Source organism: Pagrus major, chromosome 9, assembly GCF_040436345.1.
Source record: "Pagrus major chromosome 9, Pma_NU_1.0".
NCBI classification, from domain to species: domain Eukaryota; kingdom Metazoa; phylum Chordata; class Actinopteri; order Spariformes; family Sparidae; genus Pagrus; species Pagrus major.
Genome location: NC_133223.1, coordinates 15,883,102 through 15,897,316, shown reverse-complemented (window position 1 = coordinate 15,897,316; position 14,215 = coordinate 15,883,102). Strand labels below are relative to the sequence as shown.

At 40.3% G+C, this 14,215-nt stretch overlaps 1 protein-coding gene across 1 annotated transcript in view; it reads right to left on the bottom strand.

Annotated features, from left to right (window-relative positions):
- tbl1x (transducin beta like 1 X-linked) overlaps positions 1-13,879 on the bottom strand; it is a 28,151-nt gene extending 14,272 nt beyond the window's left edge. Inside the window, exon 1 of the mRNA XM_073473666.1 lies at positions 13,572-13,879. The gene's annotated coding sequence lies outside the window, so the exon portion shown is untranslated. The remainder of the gene's footprint in view (positions 1-13,571) is intronic.
- Positions 13,880-14,215: the final 336 nt, after the last annotated feature.

Here is a 14,215-nt window from a genome sequence, read left to right as displayed (position 1 = left end):
CGTTGCTGTGTTTCTTGGTGTATTACAGCCACTCATCAGAAAAAAAGTGTGAAACCATTGGCAGGGCTGTCACCCATGTGCGCATGAGTGTACATATGTGTCCTTGTGTGTGTGCGCGCAATAAACAAAAGAGGGACGCACGCATAAACAAACACCACTATGGAGCTACGAGAGTTAAAACAATTCCAGTGGTAACCTTTAAAATACACCTGGATTTAAAGAAAAAAACAAACCGCAATAACTGTAAAAAATAAAACAGAATCTCATAGGAATATTTCCTAAAAACAAATCCTGGTTGATGATAACGAGAATCCAGCAAAGGCAAAAGCTCAATGCTCTGATCTGCCAGAAAACACAACACTAAGCTAGTCTATCTGAGTCACCATGGCCTGATTTGACCACTGCCGCCATGTTTGTCATCAGCTTACATGTACGTGAGGAAGGGGGCAGCCACATCAAAGCAAAGCAGCCACTGCTCCCAAAGCTGCTACAGCTACATACCGAACAACTGGAAACGTAATTAACAGGCAGCCTGGAGGGGCTCAGGTCCGTCAGTGCAGGGCAGACGTAATAATCCCTCTATCAGATGGGCCCATGATGCCACCATCCATTACACAACTCCCTAGGCATCAGAGCCTCCTTTGACCAAACAATGAGCCTCCAGAAGACTAGACAAAATGCTAACCTGGCTGTAAGATTTATCCACTGAAGGGATAAGTGGAGTCAGAGTCTGAAGATGTGATTCCTCTGAAAAAAAGAAAGACATCACAAAGGCTGCTGCTACAAAAACATTGTTTACACAGCACAGATCTACCACGAGGATGGCGATGCATACAGCAGATACAATACTGACACTCAATACTGATATAAAACCACACAACCCTAATCATGGTTATTTTAATAATAATAATAATAATAATAATAATAACAATAATAATAATAGTGATATTACAGCTAAAAAAAGGAAACTTGATTTTTAAACATGTTATGCTGAAAGATGTTTCTAATATGTAATCTACCCTCATTGACACAGGGTGGACAAAATTTAAGAAACACCTCTTAGTGTAATACAATTCAACAGCACCATGAACTGCTACAAAATGATCTCACACTTGAATCAACACCTCCCCAAGACGATTCAAACAAAAACTGAACATCTAAGCTTTCATTAAGACAGCATTCGTGTAGGACAGTTTGATTGTGCTATATTAGTAGCTAGGCAGTGAATCCCACACATATAGTTTACTTGGGCGGTCCGCCCAGAGAGGGGGTTCGCTCTGCTGTTTGTTTTCTCTCTACCAGCAACGTTGTCTGCTTTCTTCATCAGCAATACGTTTTAGTTGCTAAAAAACACTTCTGGCATTCAGGATGTTTTCAGCCATGATTATGTTGTCATAACAGCAGGTGAGGTGCGTGTGGAAGAGGCTTGTTGCTAATCTTTTTTCATCAGCAATACATTTTAGTACCTCTGTGTAGCTAATAAACTCTTCAATAGTCAATATACGATCCGATCACCAATCAGCACAAGCCTAGTACAAAGCATTCCAGACACAGAAATGCTGTGTGCAGGCATTTTGATAAGTAGCAAATAAAATCAAGAAGACACTGAAAATAATTCAAGCAACCTCTAAGCCCCACACAGCAACTATTCCATGCAGTTATGGCAACACAAATCATACCACCCAGTCAAAAGGTTACAGACAAATCCCACATCCTTTAACTATGTGTTTGAGTCACAAGAGCAACAAAAAACCCTAGAATTACCACAGAGCCGCTTTGCCACCTTAAACACAACAAGAAACCAAATTAAAGTGTGTAAATGCTGAACGCTCATGAGGATCAGTAAATTTGAGGAATGACACCAGATTATGTGTTATATGCACCAAATCGATTCAATCCCATCATTGTCAAAACAAGGCATTATTCTCAGTCTGTGTGCAATAACAAGCTGTTTAACGTTACACATCAGCCCAGTGCTACAGCTGACAGAAAAATGGGTTTCAATTCATAATTCATTTGAAAAACTCACCCACAAAATTCCAACAATGGATCCGCGGCACCACGCTCTGCACTACATCTTGTTTACCAGCCCAGTTTGTTTTCTATCCATTTCTGGCTGAGATTGGCACTGCATACAAATAAACCTGTTATACTCATTCTCTTTTCCTCACTTTTATTCCTCTCAAGTTTTATGTTGAATGTCCTGCCAAATGAAGTCTATCCTTCCACTGTTGTTAGTTCTCTCATCTAGCAGATTAGATTAATGACTTGTCAATCACACATTAACGACAACACCCAGAAATGGACAATTTCTGTTGGTGTGGCAAAACACTGTGGCAACAGACAGCAGAAACAAAGAGGCTGTTCAGAGTCAGACCTGGTATTACCATGCATTGACAGCTCTAAGTCCGATAGGTCACACCTTATATTCACATTGGTCTCAGTATTTAACTCGTGTGACCACTTGTGATTGGATCTCATTTTACTGCTCTACATGCAGATAAACACATACTTTTAAATGAACTGTGCAGTTACTGTCAATTCAGAGTACAACCAATATACTGTACATTCACAATGGTGTTAACATTTCCAAATGCAGAACAGACAAATGGAAACCCTACTACGTCAATGATGAGAACCCCTACTGTGGTCATCAGACTCATTAGGGTTTACTTTAGGATGTTTACAGCATTTGCATAACAATGTAAACTACACTACCAGCTTGCCATAGTCAAGAGGGCCTTCATACCTTTATCACCCACGATTCAGATTTTTTTTTTAATTTCAAACACATCTGACAAACATACATTTAAATTTAATCAAATTTCTGATTACAATGAATTACATTAGAATAACTAATAGCTCCGACTTAACTCACACGTTTGTAATACAAAGTGTGGCTGAACGCTTCAGTGACTGCAGCTTTTGTGGAGGTGCTGCTTTCACTCCACGGCCATAAAGTCAGCTGCAATCATTTAGAGTTAAAACAGAGGAAACAGTGTTTGAGGTTTGAAATAAAGACACACTAATATAGTGTTGTCAGCAGACCCCCATCAAAACTTGATTTTTGGGCCGATGCAGATACTGATATGTAGTAAAAAAAAAAAATCAGATTCTAACTGATTTTTGCAGCGTTTTCACAAATGTAATTATTAAACAAAAAATATGTAATGGAGGCAGAATGTTTTGGATTTTAATCTCTAACAAATTAAGAGTTTTCATATTGGCACATATCGAGCAACATATATGCCAATACCATTGTTTCTGTGATTGGCCAATATTGGCCTGCCAATGTATTAGTTGGGCTCTAGAGTCTAAGGACACTGGGAACATGAGTTGTCATTCACTCTAAAGCCTTTTGGAGACCTGCTTGTCCCTTAAGTCTTTTCATTGTAGCCAAAATATAATAAAATAGACATTTGCAGATATAACCTGATCAACTTGGTCTAAAAATAGAAAGCAATCCTTTTAAGGTGGGGTGATATTTAAACTCCATTTCTTCCATTTCAGCTACCCTGATTAAAGCAAACATGCCACTGCAAATAGTTATTTGAACAGTCCTCTAAATGGAGCTTGTCATATAAAAGCATCCATCCATCACTGAAATCAAATAAAATGCTTTCTGAACACAGACATTTGAATGTAAAATAATGGAGCAACGAGAACTACACAGCCAGCCGTCTCCTACACATGCAGGTTTTGAAAAGAATGATGTTGAAAACCAGCACACCCCGGGACCCCATTTTCTCCTGAACAGTCACCTCCTGACAGATGTGCAAACAAGACCTGGAAACAGCAGCCATTTTCTCTTGAACTGCTCTGCTGAGTAAAACCCGCCTTTGAAGCTTCTGGTTGGGCTGCAGTCTTGAGGGGGGAGGGGAGTGAGACAGAAAGAGAGAGAGAGACAGAAAGAGAGAGAGAGAGAGAGTGGGGGAGGGGAATCAGAGAGGGGGGGATGGTGGAATGGAAGCAGGGTGATAAATAATGATCTCCACACAGGTAATCACAACAACCATTTGTGCATTATTCTTTGCCTCTCCCAATGAGTCACTTAGCGACAGCCGATGTAGGTCGGCAAAACGGTGGGGGATGGGATCCTTCAGTCTCCAGGGGAAACACTTCTCCCACGCTTCCTATGGGTGGCAACACTTTAATGTTTATCAGGGGTGGCCAACCGTGTGCCACGAGAGACAACAGTCTGCAGAAAGACTCTACCCACTGATTAACACGGCTTTAAGTACAGGGAGAGAAGTCGTACGTGAAATTTCCTGCGGAGGTGATCAGTTGGAATGAAAACCAGTAGACTAGGAACTCTGTGTGCACACACATGTACATGGTTGGCCACCCCTGCAAACAGTAGGCCTAAGCTACTGGTTCTTTCAGCAGTCAACAATGACAAAGGTCATCGGGGTAACAGATTAGTGCAACAACAGCCACTGATACTGCAAACACACCCCAATGTTTTGATTCACACAAATTACAATGGGTCAAATCTTTTATAGATCTGTGCCATGTGAGCCTTATGTGTGTATTTTTCTCTTTCAGTAGAGAATACCACATTCACAGGCACCAGCATCAAGTATATAGTCTCCCTGGGAAATGAATGGGGGGGATGGTGACGGACAGCATGGATCACTGAAAGGATTCATCATAATGGCTTCTAATCAGGAGTGTCAGGACCGAAGATCCACCCTCATGCTGAAGCCATTAGCATCAAATAAAAATGACAACTCCCACTTGCCTGTTGGTGTCATTTAGTATTCTTTGTAGAAACCAAAGAATATCTGCCGTCTAACATTGTTCAAAGAAGAGAACTCCTGGGTTCCTATTGATGTGGACAACACATTTCATAAATAAAGAAACGGAACATCCCAAAGAACTATACTGACACATTCAGTACTGAGACAAAAGAACCACTGTCAAAGAGTAGAAAAAGTTAAATCATTATAATCTTTAACAGAAAACCACAAAGAGGGGGACAAAAAGACAGATCATAACGTGCAGCAGCTCACTCCTTTATCCAAAATGAACTACAATAAAAATGTGTTTAAATGAGACGTTTAATATCACTGGTCCCTCTGGGGGTTTTACAAAATAGTTGACCAGAACCACTTCTTTGAAGACGAATTGTTCATCTGAGATTTTAGCATGGTGCGCTAATAAGTGGCATCATGATGATGCATCATAGCCGGCTAATGACGGCTTCTAACAAAACAAGATGGAAATTGTTTTATTACTGTTGAACAAAGATACAACAATTTTCTACATTATGCCATGTTACTTAAACAGAATTTAAGGTATTTAGATAAGAAAAGCTATCCCTGCTTGAAAGCAATCAGTTGTTATCCAATATCGAAAGCTCAGGCGAGCCTGGGGTTTGGTCCAATCAGATTGCAGCATTTTTTAAACAGCCTCTCATACCCAAACCAGGACGCCTCTATTTCACCTAACCCCAGGTTGGTCCCACCTACATTAGTTAACCCTTTACTGGTTGAGACTTCTTTCACAAGCAGTGGTTATTTTTATTGGGTGAAAAAAATATGATAAATCTCCTGCGATTAACAAACTACTTTATGGAATTAGTCAAATGCAGACTTCTAAAATGCAGCAGTCGTGAATCCTAGCTCCTTTGCTCGCTCCAACACCACAGAATTTAACTGCTGTGCAGTGTTGAAGCGATTCATTATTAATTCAATATGAGCTTGTCTTCCCGGATAGTATTTTTATCCTGTACCTGTAGCAACATACACACTATATTGATATCACTAAAAGTTTTGGTGTGAACACCCTGTAAAGAGGTAGTTTTAGTTGCCTAAAAAAAACACACCAAAGATTTAGCATTGCACTCCTACAACATTGTCAGACTTGTAATGGACAGCTGAAAAGAAAAGGATCAAAATAAATGCAGCAGAACCACAGTTATTCTTTCTTCTTTCACAAACTGGCATTTATATAACTCACAGTGCAGGACGACTGGAGATTCGGTTCATTATGCTAGTAGCAGCTAATGCAAACTCGGAACAGAGATGAGGTGCGGCCTACAGATGACTGGTAAACTTGTTTCTTTTTCTCTCCAGAACCCCAGATTTTCAGCCCCAAACAATGCTGACTCAAATGACATAAGTCAAAGCAATTTCTGCAATTTATTAATTTATTTAAGAATACTGATCCCCCTCTGGAGCCACAGAGGGCTTTAAACAAAATTTTTTTTTTTTTTTACATATGCAGTATGACTCCCCATGACCTGTAAACTAGAGGAAGTTCCTCTTCAAAGCCAAACTAATCATAGATTCAGCAGATCAGAACTCACTCGTTTGTTGTTCTTGGTCACATCAGCCATTTTGGCAGAGACAGATGACCCATTTTGTCATGCAAGTATGTGGACTTGTTGCATTGATCTCACAGTCTTGCCGGCCTTGGTTAAAAAAGATATAGCACAGGAAATGAGGGGGAAAAAAATCTGATTATGGACTGGCTGCATGTGAAGACAGCTTTTACAATAAGCAGGTTATTGCAGGGCACGTCAACACGTTGATTTTCCTGTATTAATCTGGTTTCTCCAAATAACCTGGTTTCATATGTGCATGCAAGCAGACAAGGACCCGTCGCCGTAGGGCATGCATGTGTATATGGCTGTGTGGGGGTGGGTGGTAAGTAAATACATGGTGTAGAGGAGATAGTGGGACACAGAAAGCTCTGTTGATGCTCAGTACAGCACACATACATGCAGAACAAAATCTCCTTTTCCAAATGCTCTTTAAAATATAAAAAGGTGAATAAAATGTAACATTCTACTTAGACAATAAATAACAAGCCTTGATTCAATACTCTGACATTTCATTCATATCACTCCTTGTATAGATACTAATTAATACAAGACAGTTATAGTATCGCTCCATTTTAACACATCAAGACACTGACTAAACAACTGAACACATCCTCTTTTATATAATACAATTCATTGTGCAACAACAACATGTTTGTAAAATTAAGTGGCTTCAAATCTAGGCCAGTGCATACTTTGTACTTTTATGTTGCATGATATGAGAAAGAGCCACGTGTTCCTGTGTATTACATCAGAAGTCAAGATTAAAGATCTGTACATTTGAAAAAAACAACAACAAGTGAATAGTGGAGAGAGCATTCGGCAGTCTTCTCCAAGCTGTGTTGACATTGTAAATGTGACCAATGTCTCCACCGAGTTCTCCACAGGAACCGAAACTATTACTTATCTTTATGGGAATGTACAGTATGTCTTAACTAGCTTTTGCGTAAGCACTCTTTCACAAAGAGCGAAAATGTAGGATTTTACCATGTTATTTGGTACAGTAAATGTATATTTCTACAGTCATTCACTAGTAAGAAAGATTTGTGTGTCCTTGACACTGTAACCGTCGACATAGAGGTCTCAGCCTGGCCATTCTTTTTTTCAGCGAGATGAGGATTGCACAAATAAGCTGTAAACACACAGTGTGGGCAATACAAGTGTTGCCATGGTGACCAGAGGATCTTGCTTCTCTGTCAACAGCTGCTCATGCCACCCTAAATACCCCCCACTCTCCTTGAGCTTTCCTTCCATCTGACATCAGGGTCAAACAAACAAGGCAGGCAAGTGAACTGAAACACTGATCTTCATTCTCAGCCGTTCCTCGGATGTTTCCTTACCTAGCATTTACACAGTACGACACTAATACCACACACAGGAGATTTGCCTTTGTAGCGTGTGTGTCCGTGTGTCCTCACACAGCGCTCATCCTATTAAGCAAGTGTCACACACGGAATACAAGTTTGAAAACGTTTCCAAATGTTAGTGTCGTATACCTAGAGAGAACTCAAGAGTGCACACACCTCTGGTAAAGCCACACAGCAACCCCTCTTTGTTATTTTAGTAACGGAAGTACATTCCCTTCTTTCTTGGTCAAATTGTACTGAAACATGTTTTTAAGACACAGCAGTGTGTCTTAAAAACATGTTTCAGACACTAGACCACAAATAGTCTCCTCGGAAGGCAATGAATACACCATTTATTTCTATTAATAAAATCTGATCTTGTAATATTTCACAAGGTCCTGCTGAAGAAAGACTGCATGTTTGATTACAAGAAATCCTGTGTAATTAAAAGCAACCATCAGTGTTTAAACTGTTTATTTACACAATCTGTCTTTTGGCGTACACCCATGTTTACAATCGGTAGGCCCAGACTGTGGTTTGACGTTGAAAGGTGTAGAAAATTACAAAACCATGCAGCAAACATGAAACTTTCACTGGCGTTCTACAGATGGTCGTTTCGTTTCCGTGGCAGTACGCTCAAAGCCACAATTCAGTTATCCTGAAACTATGAATGTACATCAATAACAGAACTCATCTGAACAATGCTGTCCATGTCTTTCGAAAGAAATTTACTGACTACCATACACGTGTGAGGCGGCCCATCTAATGTCAGTTTAGTAATATGCAACGATGCTTGAAGGTGTGAAAAAAGATTCACTATCCAGGAAAACCATATAACATTTTATAGGGTTAGGGTTATATGGATATAACCAGCCATCTGTCATGTACTTTACATCATGTTAATGCTAAAAGCATGTAAATCCAATAGAATCATAAATCAGCATGAGCATTGATCACGATAGCCTATTTCAAACAAAGACATTTCAGGTTCAATTAATGCTAGAAAGGAACGGGTTCGTGTGATGTGTTGTCCGACCACGTCAGAGGCAAAAGGTGTTTATAACTCTTCTGTATGCCCACACTCAAAAGACGAGAGAAAGGCAGGCTATCATAAGGCCTTTTTATACAGAGATCCCAAAGCACTGCCATTTAGAAAAGCAATCACTATTCGGCCATTGTTGTGTTTCGTTTTTGCTAGCCGTGGACATTCTGCAAACACAAGTGAAGTCGCTGAGCATTGTAGGCAACATGACGCAAACACTGGTTTCGTGCGAGCCAAGTGTTGCGCGATCAGAAAGGAAACAGAATCGATTGCTGTTAAATCCTCTGGTGGAGGGTCCCACACATGTCATTAACACATCACACCCCTATCCTGTCACGCTTTTTACAGTATTGCTGTTAGGCCGAAAAACAGCAACATTCAAAACCATTCCCACCTTAAACAGGCAGTGTAAAAGAGGCTGTAAATAGGGATGAGATGTGATTAACATTTAAATATGGCGATAGTCTCCAGGAAGGCATACATGGAGTTGTACACATGCAAAGTAGAACAGTTGGGTAAAGACTGAAAAAGGAAAGATTAAGAGGAAACGTGTTTACTTTCTCACCTCTGCACACCTGGCCAATCACTGTATGAAGTAGATAACACTCTTGAATTGGCCTCAGAAGTTTTTGGATGCAAATTTAAGCATCCATTAAATCTGGTTATTATAGTTGTCACCATCACATACATTAAAATATGTACTTAACCACATTTTACAGTTGAAAAATTACCATGTCAGTGCTCTCCAGTGAACAATCAATGTAACAACCACACTCAGAACTATATCTGTACTGAAATGTTCTGTTTCCTCGCAGTCAACATATACATCAGAGCAATATGTCTTTTATAAGCAAATATCAGTATATATAATTTGGAGTGCATCATCCACCAAGCAATGTTATAGATTCCATGTCTGCAATGGTGTTTTATCATCAAATCACTTAACCCCAACCTAAACTATATAGAAGAAATGTTCCAACAATTACTCTCGCATTGTTTCAATATAAATGCTATAATATTTACAGAAGCATCATAACAAGAAATCAAGGGACATTTCCGCTCTACAGAGTTTCTAAGAGTAGGAGGGGCTCTATTAGTCTCCCCCAGTCCTGAAAGTCCCATTCATTTTCTCTAAAGACAATGTTAGGCAACTGGCAGATGGAGAACCTCCATGGCCTGTATGCATATGAAACCCTTCTGATTTAATCATCAGCACAAAAGATGAACAACTGCATTGCCAAGTGCTGAATCAGAAGGTGGTGAAAAGACAGACTATGTGGAAAAAAGTAATATTCCTTTTAGTAAAGAAGTGTCTCACTCTGACATGCATGTGCTTGCACAACTTCCTCAACAGTCATCCACCAGCAAGCCTAGTAATAGCGCTAGTTAAAGATTATAGGCCTTCTTCAGAACACATTACACTCGTATGATGGAAACACAGCTCAAAGTATTTTCTACATTACTTGCCAACATTAAGAAATTAGATTGTTTGTGCTCACAGACTGACCTTGGAAAAATTGTATCTATTAACTGGACATATCCTCACACAGACCAGTGTGCACTAAAGTGAACACGTTCCATTAACAATTCATGTCAAGTCATTAAAGGACACTGAATCATTAGCTATGACGTTTTCAGACACAATAGAAATACAAACCGATTAGCTGCTAGACATTGCAACGGTTAAACATTTAACACACCCTTAAAGGCATGTGGTTTCCTCCCACTCGCTTTAATTTAAATACACACAAGGACAGAGTCAGGGCACAACAGACATGAGCTCACGCAACGATAAACAAATCCAAAATAAATCCAAATAAATAACCATAACCTTGAACTAGCCAGTACTTGTATGGGTGTTATTTCAGAGTAACCACTGGTCTGCCAGTTGGCTGATGGCCCATGCACACTGTATGTCTCTTTTGGAGGGAGAGAATGGCTCACCTCCCCCCCTGGCCTATCATAAATAAATACTGCTACAGAAATATTTGGACAGCCCGATACAGAGCTCTACAGCACCACAAGGCTGACATGGGCTTTCTCAGGGACTTCCTTGCCCTACTTATGAGCAGAGGATACATTTCTCTTTTGAGCACACAGTCAATGTACCTTGGATTCACTATTGTCTCTTCTTTGCCTCGGTTCGCTGAGTACTTAGAAGTGAACAATTTATCAAAAATCTATTAAGAGAAAAATGAGGACCGACTACAACCCATTAAATACATGAATAATGATTCTTCACATACTGTACCATCAACTTTTTCAGTCCCCTGACTGCATACAGCACTGAAACCACAGACAATAAGTCTCATTTCAAATCCTGTCACTGAACAAGAGGCAGACAGACAATAACCTGTAGGCCAGCAACATTATTCATTTATGTGGTTTGAGGACTATATACAAAAGGTAACTGTGTCCACCTACTGAAACACCAAATGAACCAAATGTTAACCAGAAATGATTCAAAGTTGATGAAGCAATGTGAAACCTTACTCTGAAACTGCAAGAGCGTGGGAAATAGTAATGAGGCACTAAGACACTGACACTAACATATTTAGTGTTCAATAAATGGCAAAGTTAAAGTGGTCTAAAACATGCAGTTAAGACATAATAAAACCCCTATTGTTCTTTAAATAGGTGGCACTAAACCTGTTTTTGTAAGCACTACAATTAGGGGTGACTGCAAGTGCATGACCCTGGTAACAAGACAGGTAAACACACTAACAGGGCAAGTCAATATGGTTGAAATCCATATATTCCGAACATTTTACAAACATTTTTAGGGAAATTTAAGCAAAATCACATATGATGTAATAATGCACTGTGTATTACTTTTATGCTCGACGTCAGACAAAACTCTTTAAATGTGCAGAATAAAATAAAGTGTTAGCTTTAATCTAGTTTGCTCAGCATTGTTAATTTTCACAACAGATTTTGTAAAACAATATAACAATACATGACTGGAAAGTCGCTTGGGAACATTGGGAAAACATGATGTACTCAAGCTATAATGATCTGTTCAAATTGAAAATCATCAATGTGAGTGACAAAATAATATTGGCTCATATCTCCATTTACTACATTTTCAGGAATACAAAGTTGTGTCTTTAACTGATGATGCTCTTGTTTAGAGTCAACGATGTTTTACACCAGCCACATTTTGGCGCTCTTTACTATTGCACTATGAAGTGGTTGTTTGTAGCCCGCCACTCATCATCCTGGATTTTCCAGCTATTGCTCTTACGATTTGTCTGGCATCTGCCGCTCATTGCTTGAAAAACAAAGCCGGGAAGACAAAATTATCTAGAAGAAGAAGAGGAAGCTACTGTTCATCGCTGAATAAAGATGAAGCCAATCTGACGTCAACACGACCCGCTTGTAGGAAATTGGGCACACGGTTGAGATGGTCCATTTCGGACGAGGCCCAACATAATTTGGCGCGTTTAAGCTGGTGATGGAAATACATCAGGAAATAAGTAAACGCAGAATGGTGTCTCTTGTCGCTGCCGAAAGTGCCGATGGAAAAACCTAACTGGGGAGGTTAAAATGTCCCTAGCTGTACAGAGCAGAATTTGACAACGTAATTTAGGAAGATTTACACGTTGATTACTAACTACTGCCCTGCCCATACACACCCATTCTTTCTTTAAATGTAAATCCAATGAACATAATGGTTATGGCATTGGAGAGAAAAGGTGTCAGCAACAGCTAAATTAAATCAAGCACAGTCAGCATCTTCTCACCAAGGCAACTTCTTTGTTAAAATGCCTCCATCTGATTCCAGTAGCTGAAAAACACTGACTGATACTCTGAGTATACAACAAACAGCAGCTACTAGGTCAACAAGAAAATGGGGGCATCAATTATTGGGCCATTGATGTAATATCAGGTTAAGACAGCATTCAAACAGCAGTGTGTTTTAGGTGTTATTTCCACCCTGATCCCTCTCGTGTCTTTCTCTAATGGAGATAATGAACACTTTGATGTTCAGAGGTGAGGCGAGACGTCTCAACTGTGTCTGTACACGCTCTATCCCATTATTCCATAAACTACAGAGAACAGTCAGGACTAGTAGCCTGGAAATACAAATAATATATAGGTCACATAACATTTCTTAATCTCCTCATGAAAGTAAACTGGTTTTATTAAGTGATCTGTGGACATGTGGGACCCCCAGGTCCTCTAGCTTCATATTTAAAGGGTTTCTTTTGATATATGTTGATGCCTCTGTAATGTTTTAAGTAAACTACAGCTGATAGAGTGAGGAAACAGCTTATTAATGTAGCTGTACAGTAACATGAACTGTCCCTTGGACACTGGTGGCTAGTACAGTTGAGTGTCTCCCCCCTCCACTCATGTGCCTCCTAAGTCTGCATGGCATTATAAATATATATCATTCATGAACATAATGACTGGAAATGCACACGTGTAAATTGATGTGGTTGAGGTTTTTCTTTTGTGCCATTAAGGGCACAATAGATATCCTAATAACTCATCAAAACGGGACAACCTTCAACCTGTAAAACTTATTAGTAATATCTCTTAAGTTGTCCACAGCTCAGGCACTAAGGTTTGGTGCGAGTGTGAGACGAAAACATCCGAAAAGTAGGTTGTTGGGCTAACTAACGCCGACCAGAGAGGAAACTGAAAGACACAAGCAGGAATTTCAACACACGTGTGGAGTCAGGGGGGTGACTGAGCTGTGTGTGCCGGCAACCTCATAATCAACGCCATAATCACCAATTTCTGAAAGTCATTATCCTCTTCGCGCATAACCCACACACAAACACAGAAGCGAGCCTGAATGCAGCGCAGCACCGGAGCCACGCCACTCGCACTTTTTCCCCCCCTGCCTTACCTTTTATTGTGAGAGTGAACTCGTGGTGTCCGCCGCCGCCACCTCTTCCTCTTCCACAAGGAGAAAACCTCCAACTTCAGCAAGCTAGCTGCGACTTTCCTCCCATTTTGCTTCTCGTCATATTTCAAGTTCCGACCGCTGCCTCGTATGACTCACTGTCGGCTAATTTTCTAGTGGGCTAACGAAGCGTATTCGGGGCTCAGGCGCGCTCACAACTGGGCGGTAAAGTTGGAGGAAGAAAAAAAAAATACACCCGAGTTTCTGTGGGCTGAGGCTGCAGGCTACTCTGTGGAGTTTCACCGTTCACTGAGAACAGTAACATAAAGAGACAGCAGCAGGCGCTGATCGGCAGCGGGAGAGAGACCTACACACAGAATGGGAGAGAGAGTGTGTGGAGGTGGGGGTGGGGGGGTGAAGTGAAGGCTAGCTGACCTTAAACCTGAATAATGGAAACACGACCGAGCGTATAAGTCAATTAATAAGATCATTAATAGTTTGATATCTCGTGTTGCCTCACACGCTGGATTATAAACCAAAAATACCCGCTTATATACACAAATTCGCTGTTTTCACATCAACATACATCTTTCCTGTCGTCACAAGACTGCGCCTATGTGTCGTTACTACAAAGCCGCTGTGTGTGT